This window comes from Macrotis lagotis, chromosome 4, assembly GCF_037893015.1.
Source record: "Macrotis lagotis isolate mMagLag1 chromosome 4, bilby.v1.9.chrom.fasta, whole genome shotgun sequence".
Lineage (NCBI taxonomy): Eukaryota > Metazoa > Chordata > Mammalia > Peramelemorphia > Peramelidae > Macrotis > Macrotis lagotis.
This window is the reverse complement of record NC_133661.1, coordinates 36,020,885-36,042,116: the sequence shown is the minus strand read 5'-3', so window position 1 is coordinate 36,042,116 and position 21,232 is coordinate 36,020,885. Positions and strand designations below refer to the sequence as shown.

General features: G+C 35.2%; 1 long non-coding RNA gene across 2 annotated transcripts; it reads left to right on the top strand.

Annotated features, from left to right (window-relative positions):
• Positions 1 to 2,731: 2,731 nt before the first annotated feature.
• Positions 2,732 to 16,463, top strand: LOC141520741 (uncharacterized). Of its 2 annotated transcripts, none has more exons than XR_012477712.1 (3): positions 2,732 to 3,090; positions 12,732 to 13,691; positions 15,221 to 16,463. It is a non-coding gene; the product is annotated as an uncharacterized LOC141520741 (long non-coding RNA). The 2 variants fall into 2 exon arrangements; XR_012477711.1 differs by having other exon boundaries at positions 12,732 to 15,380; positions 15,861 to 16,463.
• Positions 16,464 to 21,232: the final 4,769 nt, after the last annotated feature.

The window sequence follows — 21,232 nt, the reverse complement described above, 5'->3', positions numbered from 1 at the left end:
TGCCATAGCAATTAATTAATAAATGAAAACAAACTGAATTATAAATACATATAGACTTTCCTGCAACTCTAGCACAGATCAAATCTTAAGTATTTAAAGTATACAAAATTTTCAAAAAAGTGCATTTTTTTCCCAAAAACTAGCAAAAGAGGTTGGAAGGGAGAAAAGAAAAGGGGACTTTTTTAAACCAAGGAAAAATGGGAGGTTTAGGTTATTACATAAAAGGAATATGCTAAAACAAGTTAAATAAAACTCTAAAACCAGAAAAAGGAGTTACAAATTACAGGGAGGGATTTAAGGGTGAGAAGATAGTCTGTGGCACAGAGTTGTCTTAAAAAATATGTCAGGAAAAATAAATGTATGGAAAAAGTATTATCTATAAATCAGAAAAGCAAACTTTAATCAGGAAAAAGAAAACATACTAAAGGGAAATGGAAGAAATACAAAACCAATTCTCAAATCTTTCAATGAGAATGGATCAAATAATCCAATTAAATTAAAGTTACAAATTGACTAAAAAAATTGAATTCTATATTCGACTACTTATAAGAAACAAAATAAATTAAAGACATGAAAGACTTTAACAAAATATCCTTCCTAACAATTTGATTAAACATATCAAAATTACAATTAAGTTAGCTGAAAAACTTAAAAGAAAATTTCAAAAAGGAAATAAAGATAAATAAAAAGGCGATATTCCCCGTAAGGGACCATCAAAGACAAACTAATAACAGTATTCAACAATATTTTGAAAATGCCAAAGCAACTAGTTAATTAAAGAAAATTAACAGAATTATAATTATAACTTTCTTGTAACTCTAGCACAGATGGAATACTGGCCTTTATAGCTATGGCACTTTGATTTCAATTAATTCAATTCATCAATTCAATTCAACATTAGCAACTGGGAACTGTGGAAATGACAAGTTTGCATGCCATCTCTGGTTTCTAGGATGCAGTGACCCTGAAACTAGTCACTTCTTTTCTCTTTCAGATAAATAATATCCACCTCCCATCATTTGTTGTCAAAGCACTGTAACAGAATATTCAGTGGCAAAACATCTGTTGCAATGTCCATGATTGACAGGGTAACCAGCTGGCCAACCAAAGCTATTCTCTGTTTTCTTCTATACTGCCAGTCTCATATTTCATTCCTGTTAAATAGAGTAAATAAAGTGTTGGCCCTGGAGTCAGGAAGACTTGATTTTACTTACTGGCTGTGTAACCATGGACAGATTACTTACCATGTTTGTGTCCCCCAGAAGTTTTCTAGCAAAATGACTCAGGGAAAGGATCAATGTGCATTGACAGAAAACATCTAACAATAGGAAATCATGCCCTAATGCAATCAAACATCTAATTTTTAAGAATGACAAATTATAATTGGAATAATCTAGGAGAGTTTTATAGATGAAGCTATATGAAATTAAAAGAAATAGGTTCAAATTCTGCTCTGCCTCTCTCTTGTACAGATTTGTGGAAGTCACTGAAACCACTCAGGGTCTAGGTTTTTGCAACTGAAAAATGAGGCAAGTAATCATTGCCCTACCCACCTCACATAATTCTCATGAGAACTAAGGAAAAGAACTGTAAAGATCATGGAAAACAAAACATGCTAAAGAAATTCATAGGTTAATAAAGCTGTATGGGAAACTGGAAGACACTGAGGCCAATAGTTAGATTTTTTAAATGAGAAACTGAAGCACTAGTTAGAAGAAGTGACTTAAGTTCTCTTAAGTAGTAAGCAACAGACTTGAATTTGAAAGTGGATCCTCTGACTTCAATTCTAAGTCCCTTCCCAGATTACCAAATCACCTCACCATGTGTATTGCTGGCCTCACAGGAAATCTGTTACAAAGGACATTTTACATTATAAATGCTCTAATTATGACTGTGTGTAAGGTTAAATCTGTTTAAATGTCTGATGATAATGTACTCTTCTCATAATTGCCTCTAAACTAAACCTCAGCATAAAAGAAATTGAAATGAAGTAGAATCTATCTTGTCCAGAATGTTCTGCAAGGCTTTTAGAATGTAATGCTAATTTTTAGCATGTAAATGCCATTTTGTCCTGAATGGAAGGCCTCAGCAATCATATGGAATCCTTCTGACTCCCCACCATCATGGGGCAAATAACTCTTCCTGATCATGTGCATCCCTAAAAATGATGTTCAGGGGTGGCTAGGTGGCATAGTGGATAAAGCACCTGCCTTGGAGTCAGGAGTACCTGGGTTCAAATCCAGTCTCAGACACTTAAGAATTACCTAGCTGTGTGGCCTTGGGCAAGCCACTTAACCCCATTTGCCTTGCAAAATCCTAAAAAAACAAATGATGTTCAGTGAGCTCCCTCCAGAATCCACATCATCTAGTCCTTGAACCATGCATCTTGCATCTGGGTAAAACCCATCAGTGTTGCATTGGGTTCAGAGATAAGTTTTAAAGAAATTGAAATGTGCTCAACAGATCATGCCAAGTTTAAATGAATCTGTGATTCATCATCAGAGTCCATTTCTTTTATAAACAAAGAAAGAAGTTCATCTTAGGTTGATTGAGTCCATAGTTCAGGCAGGATCTGAGCTCTGCTTACCCCCTCATGGTGTGTATGACCTGGTGAAAATTTCTCCAGATCTTGATGATCAAATTTCCTAGTTTAGACTTTGTGGAGAGGAATTAGTATTGGGGTGGGGGAAGAGAATCATAGTTAGCACAAGAGTCCAGGGTTTGAGAACTAGGTCTTCTAGTCTAACAATCTCAGTAATCAGGAAAGAAACACTTCTAGGGATAAAAGGGGACTTGACCAAGGCCAAAATGGTAATAGGGTGGAGCCTGGAAGGTATTTCCATGATCATTCTCAAGCCCTCTAACGACCATTTCGCTCAGTTTTCACAACTTTAAAATGGAGCTAATGATAGCAACTACTTGCTCAGATTGTTGTGAGGATTAACTGAGATAATCCTTATAAAACTTTTTACACAATACCTAGGATTTGGAAAATGCCTTTCAAAGATTGCTGATGTTGTCATTTTGGTTACATACATCAAGGCTTCCATGACTGTATCAATGAAGGGACCCTTCCCGACAATGGAAAAGGTAAGTCAGTCAACCAGTTTCACTATAGGCAAATATATCTAATTAATTCTCCATAAAGGGAGGAAGAATGGGTGGACTGGTAAATGCTTAACAACTGGTTTCCCAGAAAAAAAATAAACTTGTCACAAACACATTATAATATATACATATATGTATGTATATATGCATGTATATGTGTATCTATATATGCATTTATAATATTTTTTATTTATATGATTTTGGAGTAGACAACTATTGAAGAAGGTAGAAACTGGAATGAGTTTGAAATCTCTCTGTTTAAATAGACTTCTACTAGAATTCACTAAAAAATGGAGCTCATTTTTTTCACCCAGTAACGAAGTAGGACAAACAGCTAAGATATCCTTTCTCCTTATTTATCCTTTTTAGCCACCAATTGGATCCTTTTTTTTCTCTTTTTTCACTTCCCTTTCACCCTCCCTTTCTCTTTCCCTGTATTTTTATTTCTCCTATATAGTTTTAATTTATTCTTCCAATTTCAAGTAAAGATAGTTTTCAACATTCATTTTTATAAAAGTTTCTTCCTCCCACCCTTCCCTCCCTCCTCCTTAGGAGAGAAAGTAATCTGATATAGGTAATAATTGCAATACCATTTTTAAATTTTTTCTTTTTTTCAATATTTTACTTCTTTATTTTTCCAACTGCATACATTGGTAGCTTTTGCCAATCGTTTTTAACACGATTTTGAGTTTTACAATTTTTCTGATTCCCTCCCTTCTTTCCCTCCTCCCCCTGACAGAAAGCAATCTGATATAGGCTCTATATTTCTCACCATACTAAACATAGATCAATATTGAACATATTGTGAGAGAAGAATCTGATCCAAAAGGAAGAAAGAACACATTTGAGAGAAAAAAAAGAAATAATAAAAAAGACAACTTTTAAAAATTGAAGATGATAAACTTTGGTCTTCATTTAAACTCCATAGTTCCTTCTCTGGATACAAATGATATTTTGTGCTTCTGAACAACTCATCATGGTTGATCATAACCCCATTTTGGTGTTTATGTATGTAATGTTCTTCTGGTTCTTCTCATTTCACTCAGCATCAATTCATGCAAGTCTTTTTAGGAAAGATAAAATCATGTTACATATATTTCTTTATCAATCATGCAGTGAAAGAGAAATCAGAATAATAGGGAAAAACCTGGGATTCCATTCTAGCTTTGCATGGAATTTTCCATCATAAGTCTTTTATAATTGCCTTTGATAACTGTATTGCTGAGAAAAGCTAATTCTACCATAGATGATCATTGCACAAAGTTGCTCTTAATGTGGATGATATTTTACTTACTCTACTCACTTCACTTAGAATCAGTTTATGCAAGTCTTTCAGGTTTTGCTGAAATTTACCTGCTCATAATTTCATAGAAATCAGTAATATTCCAATACTTCATATGTCAGTACCTATTCAGCCATTCTTCAATTAATGGTTATGACCTGAATATCCAATTTTTAACCTCCACAAAAGGAGCTCCTATGACTATTATTGTAATGTGGAACTTTTTCCCTTTTTTGTGATCTCTTTGGGATACAGGCCAAGCACTTGTATTGCTGAAGTAAAGAGTATGCACAGTTTTATGGCCCTTTGGGCATAGTTTCAAATTGCTCTCCAGAATGGTTAGATAACTTAACAGCACTCCATATCTGTCATGCTACCATTACATTTTTGGTTGAATTGAATAAAATTAAACTTGATCAAGGAATTAATCCAAAAAGAACCCACCCCGTGGCCCCCATGTCCACTATGTCAAAAACCTCTACTGAGGGAATGACCAATGTTCTCTTCTCCATAGTATAAGAATTGTTTTTAGTCAGGGAGGGAGAGGAAGCAAATCTGAAGATTTGTCCTCATAACCCTGAAGAACTTTGGGATGGGGAAGAGAAGCATTGAAGAGAGAGTCCAAGAGGAAGCCCACTGTCTAGTGGAGGAGCTCAGGAAAACAAAAGGTATTTTTTCAGTTGTTTCCTGCTGGGCATGTGGGGTCCAATTGCTCACCCACTCCTAATCCCAAATACTTCTTCCTTTGGAAGTCATTGTAAATGTTTCTGTCTTAGTCCACCTACAAGGTCATGATGCTGAAGCAATATAGGACTCCCTGCTTTCTACTCACACTCAGATATTATAAACTTATCTTGTTTCTTTTTAAAGGGTTAAAGAAATGGTCCAGGAGAACAAGATTCAATACCATTAGAGGAAATAAAAACCATATCCAGATGGATGTTTAGTTACAATATGACTGGAAACATTTCTTTTAAAGCTTGTTTTTACCCTCATTGGGGGGAACTTTTGCTTTATTTGGTCAGCCCATAGATCCCACCTTCATCATTGGTTGTGCCCCATGCAATGTGATCTGCTCTGTCCTCTTCTATGATTGATTCAAGTACAACGGACTTACCATAAAGAAGGTGATCCACCCATGACAGAGTTGTTGGTGTTGGAACAAAGACTCAAGCACATTTTTTATTATTATTATTTGGGGGAGGGTGCAGGGCAAGTGGGGCTGGGTGGCCTGCCTGGGGCCACATAGCAGGGTGATCTTTGGGTGTCTGAGGCTGGATTTGGACCCAGGTGCTCCTGGCTCAAGGGCCAATGCTCTGTCTGCCACCCAGCCACCCCTACTATTATTACTATTTTATTTTATTTTATTTTGGGTCTTTTTTTTTTGCAGGGCAGTGGGGATCGGGTGGCTTGCATGTCACATGGCTGGATGATTGTTGAGTCTACAGGGCTGGATGTGGGCTCGGGTACTCGTGGTTCCAGGGCTGGTGCTTCATCCATTGCGCCACCTGGCCATACCTACAATTATTACTATTTTTTATTTTAATTTTTTTTCTCTCCCCTTTACTTTATCGCTCAAGCAAGTCTATATTCATGGGGGGAGGGGGTATTTCATTTACTCTTAAATAAGAATATTTTATTAATGTAAAAAAAACATTTGTACAAAATGAGAATTAAAAAATAAAAATTTAAAAAGAAAAAATGTATTTTTTGGTTAGGAACCTTAAAAGTCATCAATATTTCAGCATAATACTAACAAAATTGAAAAGAAAGTGATGGAAAGATGAATTTCATTAAAATATAGAATACATACAGTATTTTCTACAAACATGCACATTGAAACTGTTTAAATATAACAATTACAAAACTCCATTAATGGAAATGAAAACCAATGTAAATAATTTTAAGAATGTTAGTTGCTCACAGTTAGACTAAACTAATATAAAAATGGTAATACTACTGCAATTAATTTACTTATATAATAGCATTTAAACCCAAAGATCATTTCACAGTTCTAAAAATATTAATAAAATTATTCTGGAGGACAAAAAAGACAAGAACCTCAAGGTTAAGCATAACAAAATGGAAGAAAAAAGGAGTAGAGCAGTACCAGATCTCAAAATGAGCTGTTACTAATTGAGAAATAGATCAGGTAGATTAGTGAAAGAGAGGAAGCATACTACGATTAGAAATGAGCATCACTGGTAGCCAATATTTTATATACCAAAAAAAACCCCCCACAAACAAAACATAAAAAATTCCCATTATTAAGGTAGGAACATACTATCTGATTTTTAAAAACGTTTTTAAAGGGTGGTAGCATCTTCCTCGATGAGAAAAGTTGATTTTTCAAGAATTTTTAGAGGTTACATGCCTCAAAGAAGAAGCAAGAACATCAGAGAGTTGTAAGGTATTCATGTTCTCCAAGGATGCCATTGACTTTCTTGTAACTAGGCTCTGTTGTTCTGAAGATAAACCTTATCTGAATTATGTAAGGGAAATAAAATTGATAGAGTTCAATCTTGCTGGTTGATGAGCTGCTGAATTGAACTTTCCCATTTGTAGGGTGAAAATTATTGAAGAATAATAAGAGGAGTCTATTAATAAATACTAAGCCCCTACTGTGTGCCAGATGCTTTACTAAATGCTGAGGACTCAAGAAAGGGGAAAAGACAGTTGCTTCCCTCAAGGAGAGTATAATGTGATGGGAGAGATAATATGCAAAACAAAATACATATAAAGTAAGTTCTAAACAGGACAAATGAATTATATAATGAGACTTGGAATCAGGAAAACTTGAATTCAAAGGCAACTTCAAAGACTTCTAAGCACTGTAACTCTGGGCAAGTCATATCTCCACTGTCTGCCACAATTTCCTCCTCTGTAATATAGGGGTGATAGAATTTATCTCCCAGGTTATTGGGAAGGTAAAAATGCTGTGCTTAAAAAGCATCCTGTTAACTATAAGAAGAGGTAATAGAAGGCACAATGGATTAAGCATATGGTTTGGAGTCAGATCTGAGTTCAAATCCAGTTGCATACACTTTTTAGCTATGTGAACATTTGCAACTTCTGAAAATGTTGTCTGCAAATGGATTCACTGGAGACGAAAAGGTCAAGCATCCCAGTACCTTTGCCAAGAAAATATACAATGGGTTCAGAAGGACCAGACATGAATGAATGAATATCAATAGACAACAAACCTTAAAGCATTATATAAATGGTAGCTATTATTTAAAAAAATTAGGCATAACTAGCATTAATTAATTTGAGGAGAAGGTTAGTCTTTTATTTGCTCAGAAGAAAAAGGGGAAAAGATACCAAAACTTACCATAAACAAACAAACCAATTCAGAAAATAAATAAAGTCATTACAGTATCCCATTCTTTTCTCAAAAATGGAAAATTTAGGGGTGGCTAGGTGGTGTAGTGGATACAGCACTGGCCCTGGAGTCAGGAGTACCTGGGTTCAAATCCAGTCTCAGAGACTTAATAATTACCTAGCTGTGTGGCCTGAGGCAAGCCACTTAACCCCGTTTGCCTTACAAAAAAAAAAAAACCTAAAAAAAATGGAAAATTTACTCAGAATTGCCATCAGAAAAATCAGACCAACAATCCATTAATCCTTACCCATCTTTCAGTCTGGTAGTTCTACTTAGACCAATAGAGGAAGTGAGGTGGTGGTGGGGATAGAATACTGAGTCTGAAATCAGAAAGATTTGTATTCAACTCTGGAGTCAGGCATTTTATGACTCTTGGGAAGTCACTCAATATTTGCCTGACTCTATGTAAATGGAGATGAAAATGGAAAAAAATAGAATAGACCTCTTGGAGTCATTGTAAAGATTAAATGAGGCTATATTTGTAAGATCTTAGCACAGATTCAGGCATATAAAAAGATAAGCTAATAAATGTTTCTTTCATTCCTTCACAATCTAATCTAATGAATTAAACCTTCTCTAGAAGGAGCAATCATTTTGGGAAGACTGGCACATAGTCCATTTTCCCAATGAAACTGAACTATCCAAATAACTCATGTTAATAGGGGTATATCAGAAAGGAGTAGAGAGTAAATTTCTTCATGCCCTCCCCAACCCTATCTTCTCAGGGCAATCATAAACTCTTTTATTTCCCTATTCATACCATAGAGTTTAACTTCTCTCACATGGACAATGACAATTTTTCCCTAACAGCTTTCCATGTAACATGACTCTAAACCTATTCTTCACAAAATTATAAAGTTAACATGAATAAAGTGCAAGACTCACTGGATAATTCCCATGATCAGGATGTTTCAGGACCTCTAAGACATAACACAAATTCATCAGTTTGGCGTTTAATGCCCTTCATAATGTGGCTCCAGCCTCTCCTTCCTGGTTGGTTATGGATTTCCCCCTTACACCCTCTTTGCTCTTGCTGAACTGGCTTCCTTCTTATTCTTTGTACATAATATCCCATCTTTTGCCTCTTTGCGACCTCCTTGCCTGGAATGCTTTTGTCCACTTTCCTCAACTGTGATTAACCCTAATATCCATCCACATTTAGCTGCTACCACCTTCAAGTAAACTTTCCTTATTCCTCCTGCTATAATTGTCCCACCCAAAGCTCTCTTTGTATTTAATTTGAATAGCATTTGAATAACATATTTATCTTTAAATATGCTGCATTCCTTCAGTAAAATATAAACATCTGCAGAGTAGGGATTGTCTTATTTTTATTGTTTGCTTTTACAATCTTAGTATCTAGAAATAGTTCTGGCACATAATCTGTTTTACATATTTATTTAGTGATTTAATATCCTAATAAAAATCTTAAACAACATAGAACTCAATAGAAATCTTGAAATATTCACTAGAAAATTTCTTTCCAGCTTGATACCAAGACTCCTTTAATCTTGTACAAGATATATTGTCTCTTTGTTCCTTTTGCCTCTATATTTTTATTTCTATTTCAATGGCCCTGAATCAATGGTAGATTTTTAAAATAGTGACCAATTGACATAAAAGCATAGGAATATTGATTCCATTGCTTAATCTTTTTTCATTAATTCATTTACCTTATACTTGTCTGGTTTGAAGTATTTCATATCAAATATCTAAATCATTTTGGGATTCTTTTTAAGAAATTCCTTAAATCCACCTTTCTTTTATATGTTCATCTAGCAAATATCTATGGCTTGCTGCCCAATGAAGAAAAGACAAATGTACCACTGTAAACATACAAACATAATCAAGAAAAAATAAATTCCAAAGTGACTATGTTCAAAACTATGTATCTCTTTCTGTAAAACACTTGATCAACTCTTTCTCAGTAGGCAGGGAACATTTTTCAACACGAGACATCTGCACTCATTTTTCATCATATAATTAATATGTGTTCATGAATTGTTCAAATTATTCATTGTTACAATAGTGATGGTGGTAAATTAATCTTATTCCATGCATAATAAACTTTTAGGATTACTTATTAACTCCTATAATCCAGTATTCTATAATTTTAATATTCTTTTCTAATCTCTTCTTTGATTTCTGAGAGAGCAGTAATAATCCTGGTCTATTCAAAGTTATTTTCCTTTATAGGTGAAGGTTTTTGCTTTCGTTATCCAGCATATTCATTTAGTGTTGGAAATCTAATATTTGCTTACTGTTATTTTTCAAGTGTTAAATTTGGTGCTTCTTTCTCTTGGGTAGCCTCTGAATTATGTCCATGTATACACAATTAATTAATTAATTAATATACATATAAGTTTGTATAAATATACAGATACATATGAGACCTCGACTTTTTTTTTAACAATTTGCAATTTTCATTCTTGCAGTATTATGTTCAGGATTGAATAATTGATTCTATATCTCTGATGTGGGAGATTCTTGAATTATTTCATGTCTGATCTTCAAGATTATTTTGACTTCGAGGAAGTCAATAGTTACAAATTTTTTTATTTTATTTCAAATTTTCTAGTTTCTCATCCCGAATCTGCTAGTTTCACTACAAAAGACTCTATCACTTTAGACACATTTTTCATCATATGACCTATTTCCTCACTTTTCCATTTTTGAGATCTGTTATTACAAGCCATTCTTCATTCTTGTTCCTTCTGATTCATTTTTGTGAAACTCTTTTAGAATATCATGCTTCAAAAATTTCAAAGCACTTTGCTAATATTACCTCCCGTGTGCCTCCCAACACGAAGTAAGTGCTAATATTCCCATTTTATAGATGAGGACTTAGAAGCAGAAAGAGGTGAAGCAACTTATTTGATCATAAAGCATTGATCATAAAGATCATAAAGATCATAAAGTTTGAAGCTGGGCTTTAACTCAGATCTCCCTGACACCAGAGCATATGTTCAATCCATCCATTGCAACACCTAGCCATCTCTTGGTGTTCTTTTTCTGAGAGTTCTATAATACTCACTATATTGGGTTTTTTTTAATTTATCAGCTATGTTTGTGGTTTCTCTTTTTCTGAGAATCCTATAATACTCACTATATAGTTTTTTTTCTTTTATCAACTATGTTTGAGTCCTCATTTTCTTGGAGTCCTATAATTCCCACTACACTGTTTTATTTTCATTTATCAGCTATGTTTGGTGTTCCTCATTTTCTTAGAGTCCTATAATACTCACTACTTTGGTTTTTTTTCATTTATCAGTTATATTTCTGTATTTGTTCTTAATCATAGAGTCGATAGTCCTTGTTTTGTACCCTGTTCTAGATTGGTTGGTTATTTTCATTCTCACAAATTTCACTGCTAGCTGATTTGAGCAAAAGAAATGAGCTTATATTCAAACTTTGACTCAGCTATTTTTTGTATGCATAGATAGCTTTAAATCTGTTCCAGGCAACATGGTATTAGGTTTGCTCCCATTTGGGTCATTCTACCATGCAACCCTTTTCCATTTTCCCCCATGTAACACTGAAAAAAAATCACTTCTCTTCTCCATGTCAACAATTTCCTTTTTTGTTAAGTGAATTTGTTGGACCAAATGATTTCCAAAGTTCTTTCGAGTTCTAAAATCTATGAACATACATATTTTAGAGATTTTTGAAAGATGTAAGGACCTCAGCAGCCACCTGGTTCTAATCTGGATTAGAATGCTCGTGCTCCCCACTCTCAGGAGGCAGAACTCATAACAAATAGTTTGAAAGTAGAGACACACTACACTTCCATATGAGGGGGATAATCCAAGACTGGAATGAAATTCTTCAGGTAGTAATTTCCTCATCTGTGGATGTTTTCAAACTGAGGCTGGATGAACATTTAAGGGGGGATTGGAAAAGGAAATCACCGATCAACTGGACAGATTCATTTTCTGCACAGAATTTGAAATTTAGTATTCTCCACTAGAAAATAACTTTCTCAACTCCCCATTGTGAAAATCCAAAATTCCTTCTTTTTGTTATTGTTCTGTTAGCATGTTGTTCTATTTGGGGTGAAAATATCAGAATGCGGGTTCAATGACCAGGTTAAGTTTGCAGTGAATTGCTTGAGCAGGATGGCACCCTATCACATGTACCATAGATAAGAAAGAGAAAGTTCAAAGGCATCCTACTCTCTACTGTTACAAATGAGAAAACATGCCCAAAGGAATTAAATACATTTTCCAGGAACAATTACATGCCCCTTAACTGAAGATAAAGTTTAATCCAAGTCTTCCTGATTCAAAGTCTGGTGCTCCATCCATTGTACCATATTGCTTGAGGTTAAGGAGACTATGGGAAGGGCAAGCCTATGATTGGGTAGTGGAAGTCTGAGGGAATTGCAAAGGTTCCAGTCTCTTTAGATAAAGAAATAAAGGTGAAGAAGGCCCCTGGGACAAATGTTGTGCACTTCATTTGGTTACTAGTGACTTTTCCTAAGACATTCGTGAAATGACGCTGACTGAAGTTGGCAAAACCAGAAGAATGTTGTCCACACTAACAACAACATTGGCTGAGGACCAAATATGATGGACTCGTTCAGTTCAGCAGTACAAGAATCAAAGACAATTCTAACAGACTTATGATGGAAAGTAGCATCCATATCCAGGAAAGGAAGAATTACATTCAAACAGGGAAAACCATTAGAAGGAGAAATAAGCAAAATACATAAGCCAACTTCTTTGATAATTCAGATGACTCTGTGTTTAACACAGTTATACATGTATAACCCATCTTGCATTGCTTTCTTTCAGGGGAAGGGGAAATGAAGGGAGGGAGAAAGAAAGATGTGAAACTCAAAATCTTGCAAAAAATGATCATCTTTGCATGTAATTGGGAAAAAATGAATAAAATATAAAATAAAAACTAATGACTTCTGCTTCTGTCTCTCATTTTTTCATCTATTTTTATCTCTCTTAGGAAAGAAACAACCCAAAATCTGAATTTAATTGGAGAATCTAAAAATGACTTCACTAGACTTATTTGGTGCAGGAACAGAGACAACCAGCAGCACTCTAGGACATGGTCTCCTGCTCATTCTGAAATATACTGAGATCCAAGGTAAAGTCCAAATATTGCCATGCTAGGAGACCTGACTTGTTTTACCAGCCCTGCATCTTGCTCAGGAATTGGCATCACATTTTCCCTTTTGGATTTACATGCATCACATACAGATGAGCTGCAGTATATTTAAGAAAACAGCACATTTAGGTATGATCTGATAGTCATTTAATTCTCTGAACTTCTGTCATGGCGAATTCAATTCACTTTAACAAATTTGTAAAAGGCTCCCATTATGTACACTGCCTTCCGTGCTTGGGATACAAAGACTCAAATGAAGCAACCTATTTCTCCAAATGCTGTACATTATACTAGAGCTGATTCTGTGGAATCCAAAGAGATAGAACTAGGATCCATGGACAGAAGTTACAACTGACAGATGGAGGCTTCATGTATGGAACGATTTGAAAGCAATTAAAATTCTTCTAAAGCCCATGCAGCTACCTTGGAGATAGTGAACTTTTCAGTTACTGGAGGCATTCAAGCAAACGTTGGGTGACACTATTTTTCATTCCATTACAAATGGCCTATATAAGAATCATCCTGGGATGATCCTATAAGAATCAAGCTCTGCTGGGCATTCCCAGGAGAAGGGGAAGTTCAGTGGTTATTGCTGCTTTTGTCCCTGCAGCAAAAATTCATGAGGAAATTGATCATGTGATTGGACTTAATTGAGTTGCTTCCATAAAAGACAGACAAGATATGACCTACATGGATGCTTCTATACATGAAGTGCAAAGATACACTGACTTTACACCTCAGAACCTGTCTCCTGCAATGACCCAGGACATCAAATTACAACAGCATGGCCTCCCCAAGGTGAGTCTTCATGGGACAATGGAACCTAGTATTGGAAGAGATTGTAAATGCCATGTGGTTCAGTGACTGCATTTTAGAAATGAGAAAATCAAGGTCCATTGTCATGATCTCATGTGAGCTTCTTCAGGCTTTATTTTTGGTCATATTCAACCGCTTGGATTGCAGTGCTAAATGAAGAATGAGTAGAAAATATAAACATAACTTGATTTTCTTACTTCTCATTTACCACAACAACACTTTGGAAAGAAAGTATACAAGGAAAGGTACTTGCAAAATATGTATACCACTTCCTCAATCTAGACAGTGAAGTGAATTGTGTAAATATTATATCTGTTCCTTTGTGCGGAAGGAAACCCTAAATCTCAACCCAAGATCATTTTAAAATGTTGAAACTGAGACTATACCCTAGTATTTCAGACTCTAAATTACTACACTTCAGGTTGAAAGAAATTAAATGAAATTGAAGTTTCGGGAAGCAAGGTTTCATCAAAGAATGAAGGGAACATTCCACCTAATTTTTACCCTTTAATATACTCACCTGAGTGTATCATTTATTAAAAATCATTAAGGATTCAGTGAGGACCTTTTATTTGAGAAATGCATATCCAAGTGTTTTTGACACAAGGCAGGAATTGAAGGGTTTTTCAGCATTGAGGACTTTGGCTTCTCCTGGAGAAAGTCCAATTTGGTACCAGAAAAGATCACCCAAAGTATCATTTCATTCCTGCAGACCTAAGCTGTGATTTGATTGACAGAGTGGCTTCCTGCTGAAGAAACTCCTTCAAGAGAAAACCTCGTCTACCCTGAGAGTCTTTAAGTTTTACCTATGGCACTGACAATATACTGGTTCTGCTCAGAGTAACACAAGAAAACAGCACATTTAGGCATGATTTGGTAGTCATTTAATTCTCTGAACTTCTGTCATGGGGAATTAATTCACTTTAACAAATTTGTAAAAAGCTCCCATTATATACACTGCCTTCCATGCTTGGGATACAAAGACTCAAATGAAGCAACCTAGTTCCTCAAATGCTGTACATTATACTAGGGCTGATTCTGTGGAATTCAAAGTAGTTGGTGTAGACATGAAATGTACATCAAAGGCCTGAAGGGAGAAAGAACACAAAGAGCTCAGGGACTTAACCAAGGCTTTCTATAAGCTGGGGGTGGGAAGAAAGCTATATATTCTAAAAGGCTGAAGTGATTAAGAATACCTTTTTAGACTTGAAGCATAGCGATAATAAAGGCATGAGGATGAGAGAGACTTTTTGGTAAGGAGCAGTCATTAGACTGGTTTAGATGGAACCCCAAGAAGGGCATGATGGAGACAAAATTGGTGAAATCAATCTGGAAAGCAAGTTTGGAATCTTGGTAAATTCTCAATGTCTGGACTTAACGCTATATGTCATACACAAAGAAGTGTGACTTTTGTACTAGAGACAATAGGAGCCAATGAATGTTATTGAGACTGGCAAATGAAAGATATTCATGATGATAACTGATTTACCTTTGGAATTTCTTCCCTCTAGGACACAACAATCTTCCCACTGCTCTCCCCAGTCTTGTGGGACAGCAAAGAGTTTCCCCAACCCTGGCCAGGTTGGCCAGTTTTATAGGTTGACACTCAGCACTTCCTGGATAAGAATGGGAAATTCAAGAAACGTGACTACTTCCTACCATTTTCCATGGGTATAAAGAAACACCATCTCCACATCTCAACCTAAGATAGGATCCCTGTTCACCCTCTCACACACCTCTAGATGTCTCCTCCTGTTAGTTCTGAGGATACACACCCCATGTGAATAAATATCTATCATTTCTAACATGCCCATGACCTGGTTTCTTCTCAGATTCTTCAACAGATGAGCTGAGTCTCTTGACAGTATCATCTGCCCCCCCCTTCTTTTAGTGGAACAATGGCTCCCTTGAAAGGTTCACTGAACAAGGCTTACCATGGGAAGAATGGAGAAGAGAAAATATTCTCTGACCATAATGACCATTAATGGCTGAAATATAATTCACAATACTAGTTCTCACCATTTCTGCCCATCTACATCTTTCTCTTTTACTACTTTCCGCACCACTGTCTTGCTCCAATGAGTCTTTCACTTTGGCAGACATTGTGATATTGTGTGAAGATTTCTAAGCATAATTTTTGTTTCTTTCCAGGAAAACAGGCTTGTCTTGGAGAGGGCCTGGCAAGGATGGAGCTCTTTTGATTCTTTACCAACCACCATTCTACAGAATTTCACTCTTAAATCAGTTAGAGGTCCAAGGGAAATTAACATCAAGAACAAACATGATGCATTTTTCAATGTTCCACCACCATTTCAGTTATGCTTTCTTCCTCATTAAGGAAGGAGACAAAGTTAATTTGGCGAATTCTCCGGTTGGTTTCCTGTTCTGGGATTGGTTTTTTTCCATTTTTTTTGTCTAGAATTCCCTTGAGTGAAAGGTATTCTCACCTATTGACCTAATGGATCTTAATTTCAGAGACTAGTGAGTTTAACAGAGGACTTTCTATGTCATAATTAAATTGTTCTGCCTTATAGACATTCATGTGCAACCCTCTGACAATGTCTTCAGCCTTGAGAAGGAAACTCTGTAACTCATCCCTTTATTCATTTCTTTTCACATATCATGGAGGATAATCGTATTGTGTATTGTATAGCTCTTGTTCATGAATTTGGGATACAGTGAAAATTGTGTTGCTAATTACTCTGGATGTGAAAATGTGTACCTACTCTTCCACAAAATAAAGATTCATGTATTCAGAAACGGCATGTTTGTATGGAAATAACCCTGACTTTGTGGACAGAGGACCAAGAATCAATTCCAACACTAATGATAAAAAGTTATCTAGCTTTAGATAAATCACTTCACTACTTCTTAGACCATAATCTTCATCTCCACAAAAAATGGGTTTTATTACATGGACTCAGAATTCCCTAGAGACTTTATGCATTTATCATACTTTGATCAGTGGAGATAGTCAATCCACCCATCCATGCTTGAGTGGTCCATTTTCAAGTGTTACATTCAAAGGAGATCTATCCTCTGGTGACATCCAAACTGCAGATGGACTTCTCTGCTGTTGACTAGCATGGTCACCAATTGACCAAGGCACTGTCCATTGAAAGATTAAAAACTTATTAGTTTTGTAGAATATTCTGGCTTTTAGTTAACCAACCAATATCACCTCCACCTAATAACAAAACACAACATATCATTCATCAAGGATCTAAGATTTTTTTTTTTGTAAAGTCACACAGGTCAAATTTCAACCATACCTCAATAGTTAAATATGAGAGCGTTGCTTAATGTTCTTAGACATCATGCAACTTAACAATAGTGACACAGCTGTGACCTATTAAAAGCAGAACTCAGACTCATATTTTTCAGAATTAAGTCCAACATTCTATCCATTATAGCACATTTCCATATCTTCTTGTGGCTCCAATATTCTGCATTCTTCCTCCTTCACTTTCATTCTTCCCTGCTTTCACAGGTCTTCATTGTATTTCTTGCATCACAGTCCTCCTTTTAGCTTCTTGACCTAATAGTGGGTCAATCTCATCTTCAAGTGACCTTGATGTAGGAACACTTTTTGCATTTACTCTATGTAGACATGAATCACTTACTAAATTTGAACAAGGAAGTACTCCCTCCCACCATTTGTCTTCTCTATTACTGTAAGTTTACTACTGAATATAAAACTATTCTCTGATTCACTATACTCCCTCTTTTACCATCTATACCAAGATTCCTATTTTGTGGTTATATTTTTCATTTATTTAGAATTTTATTATTCCCAGTTAATGTTAAAAGCAATTTTTACATTCATTTTTAAAACTCTGAGTTCCAAATTTTCTCTTTTCCTTCTTCTCCAAAGTCTCTCATTGAAAAAAGCAAACAATTGCAATATAAGTTACAAAAAGTATGGATTGTTTCTTTTCTGCTTGTGCTAATTTTGGTCTAACAATTAACAGCATGAAAAACATCCCTGCACCATCCATATGTGGAGCCAGTTTTGAATACTATGGATGAGTTCACTTCCTTTGGTAGTATACTTTCCTGGGGTGTACACATTGACAATGAGGTTGACATACACATTGCCAGAGCTACTTCAATGTTTGGGTGACTCTGAAAATAAATATGGGAGAAAACAACTATTAGACTGACTACCAAACTGGAAGTTTAGAGAAGCAATGTGCTGACCTCATTACTATATATCTGTGAAACCTCAACAGTCTACCAGCACCATGCCAGGAAACTTCCAGACACATTCCAGAAAAAAAACAGAATTGCTTGCATTTATCTTGTCTTAGGAAAATTCTGAAAATCCCCTGATAGGATAAGATACCAGACACTGAATCTCTTCTTAAGGGAAACTATCAAGGATTCACATATTAGTATGAAGATTATAATTCTGATTTGCTGGTCATGTTGTTTGAATGCCAAACATATGTTTGATAAAAAAAAACTACTTTATGGGGTACTCACACAGGGTAAGTGCCATGAGAATGGGCTAAGGGTTCAGAAAAATGGCAAAAGAATAAGTTCAAGGTCTCTCTGAAGAACTTTAGAATTGATTGAGCAATATGGGAGACACTGGAAATTAATTGAGCAATATGGGAGACACTGGCACAGGTCCTCCCAGCATGGCCTGCCCTCATCAGAGAGAATGCTGTGCTCTATGAGCAAGCAGAATTAAAGCAACTCAAAGAAAACATGAAATGCATAAGGTTAGGGTACCTAGCCCAGAAGTATGCATGGACTATATGTGCCCAACCTGTGGTAAATCATGTTGCATTTGTGTTGGTCTGATCAGGCAAAGTTTGACCCACCATAATTTGCCTCTAATATTGTTATGCTGTTTTGTTTTTCTTTAATAAAAAAGGACATGAACCAACCAACACATGTGTAGACATGCAAAATATTTCCATGTCATTTGTGTCCTGAAAGAAACTTGGATACAAATCTAGAGAAAAATAAAGCAAAACAGGACAATTCTATTTCTATTTAGACACAATCAAATCTTACTCTGGAGATGAATACCATTTTTCATGATAAGCCCTTCAGAGTTGTCTTGGATCATTATGTTGCTGAAAAAAGTTAAATCATTCATAGCTAATTATCTTACAATATTGTTTTTACTTTGTACACAGTACATTTTACTTTGCATCAATTCATGTAAGTCTCTTCTGACAGCATCCTGCTCATCATTTCCACCAAAGGAATAATATTCCATCACAATCACATAACACTATCCATTCAACTTTGCCCAACAGATAAGTATCCCTTCAATTTCTAGAAAATAGTTGTTATAAACAATTTTGTATCTATATATCCTTTTACCTTTTTGTTTTATATCTCTTTTGAATTACAGTCCTAATAGTGGTATTGGTAGGTCAAAGTGAATATATAGTTTCACATTCTTTGATCATGGTTCTAAACTGTTCTCCAAATGGCTGAATCAGTTTTCAACTCCATCAAGAATACATTAATATCTCATTTTTCCAACATTGTCTCTAACATTTGTCCTTGATTTTTCTGTACTATTAGTCAAAATTATAGCTATGAGGTACTACTGAAGAATTTTTCATTTACATTTCTCTAATCAATACTGAATTAGAGTATTTTATTAAAAGGTTATAGATAGTCTTGATTGCTTTATTTGAAATGTTTATTAGGGAAGATAAGAAAAACATATCATTTGATCATTTCTTAATTGAATCATGGTTCTTATTTTCATAAATTTGACTCAGTTTTCTTTCTATTTGAGAAAAGAGAGATCATTATCAGAGAGCCCTGCTTCAAAATTTCTTTTACAGTTACCATATCTAACTGTATTTCCCTCCATCCTATGTCTTAATCTGTTTATTCTTTTCACTTCTTCACTTAATCCTATCTATCCTCAAAAGTGTTTTACTTCCAACTACCCATTACTCCAATCTGTCCACTCTTTTTCATTGCCTTCTCTTATCCCCTTCCCCTCTGCTTTTCTTGTAGTGTAAGATAGATTTCTATGTTCAAGTCAATGTGTGTTATTCCCTCTTTGAGTCAGTTCTGATGAGAGAAAGGTTTGTGTGCTCTCCCTCAATTCACTTTTCCCCTTCCAAGAAAATGAATACATTTTGTGCTTTGTGAGATTATGTACTCCATTTTACCACTTCATGTCCATTTCTCCCAGTACATTCCTCTCTTGTATTTTAACTTTATTTTTAGATATCAATCTTTGTATTCAATTTACATATATTATATATATATATATATATATATATATATATATATATATACTGCTTCAGACCACTAACAAGGTGAAAGTCCTTATGAGAAATGGAAGTATTTTAACCTTATTAAGTCCCTTATGATTTCCCTTTCCTGTTTGAGTTTTCCTTGTAAATTTCCTGAGAGATAACATCTATGGTCTTTTGCTATAATATCTTTCTTCCACTCAAATAATTTTTAATCAGCTCTGCTGGATCTATTTTCCCTGTCAATTGTTTTTCCAGTGCAGTGAGGTATTTTCCAATGTCTTCTATTTTTTCATTCTTATGGTTTCATTTTATTGTTTCCTGATGTCTCATGAAGTCATTGTGAAAAAGAGTCCAATTCCAGTTTTACAGAATTATTTTCATCAGTGAACATTTGTATACGTTTCCATATATTCAACCAACTATTGAAGGAGATTTTTTTCTTCTATGAATTTTTGTGACTCTTTTTCCATATGACTTACTTTATTTTTAAAGTTGTTTTTTCTTGAGTTTTTCTTGAGTTTTTTCTTCCTTTTTCTCAGATTCTTTTATTAATTTTTTTCACATTACTACAACAATCTTCTTGTAAATGCAAACATAATCCCTCCCTTCACAAAGACAGAGAAACCTCAAGAAAAATAAAATGAAAGGGAAAAAAGTGTACTTCAATCAGTATTCAGACATCAGCTCTATCTCAGTAGGACTGTTCTCTTTATTCTAAGTTGATCAAAGAAGTTTCTTCAATATTGTCTCCCACAGTTTTTATTGCTGGCTCTATTTTCCTTCATTCTATTCCTTCCCACCACCATTTATTCTATGCTCTCTATGCTCTCTCTCCTTTCACTCTGTCCCTTCTCAAGAGTGTATTGTAACTTACTACCCTCTCCCATGATCTTCTCTTTCTTTTATCACCTACAGACCCCTTCCACTCCCCTTTTCCCCTTTCTCTCATCCCTTTCCCTCTTCTTTTTTTCTATTTCTCTCTTGAGTTTGTATGCTATTTCCTTTCTGAGCCACCTCTGATGAGAATGAAGACTCACTCAATTCTCCTACTCTTTCCCCCTTCCAATCCACTGAAAAAGTTTTTCTTGACTCTTTTAAGTCAAGTATCTTACCCATTCTACCTCTCCTTTCCCTTTCTCCCAGTATATTCCTTTCTCACACATTAATTCCGTCTTTATAACATATTATACCATAAAAATTCAGCTCCCTCTTTACCTTGTGTAAATTTGCTCCTTCTAACTGCCATAATCAATGGGAAAGTGCATATGAATTATGACTATC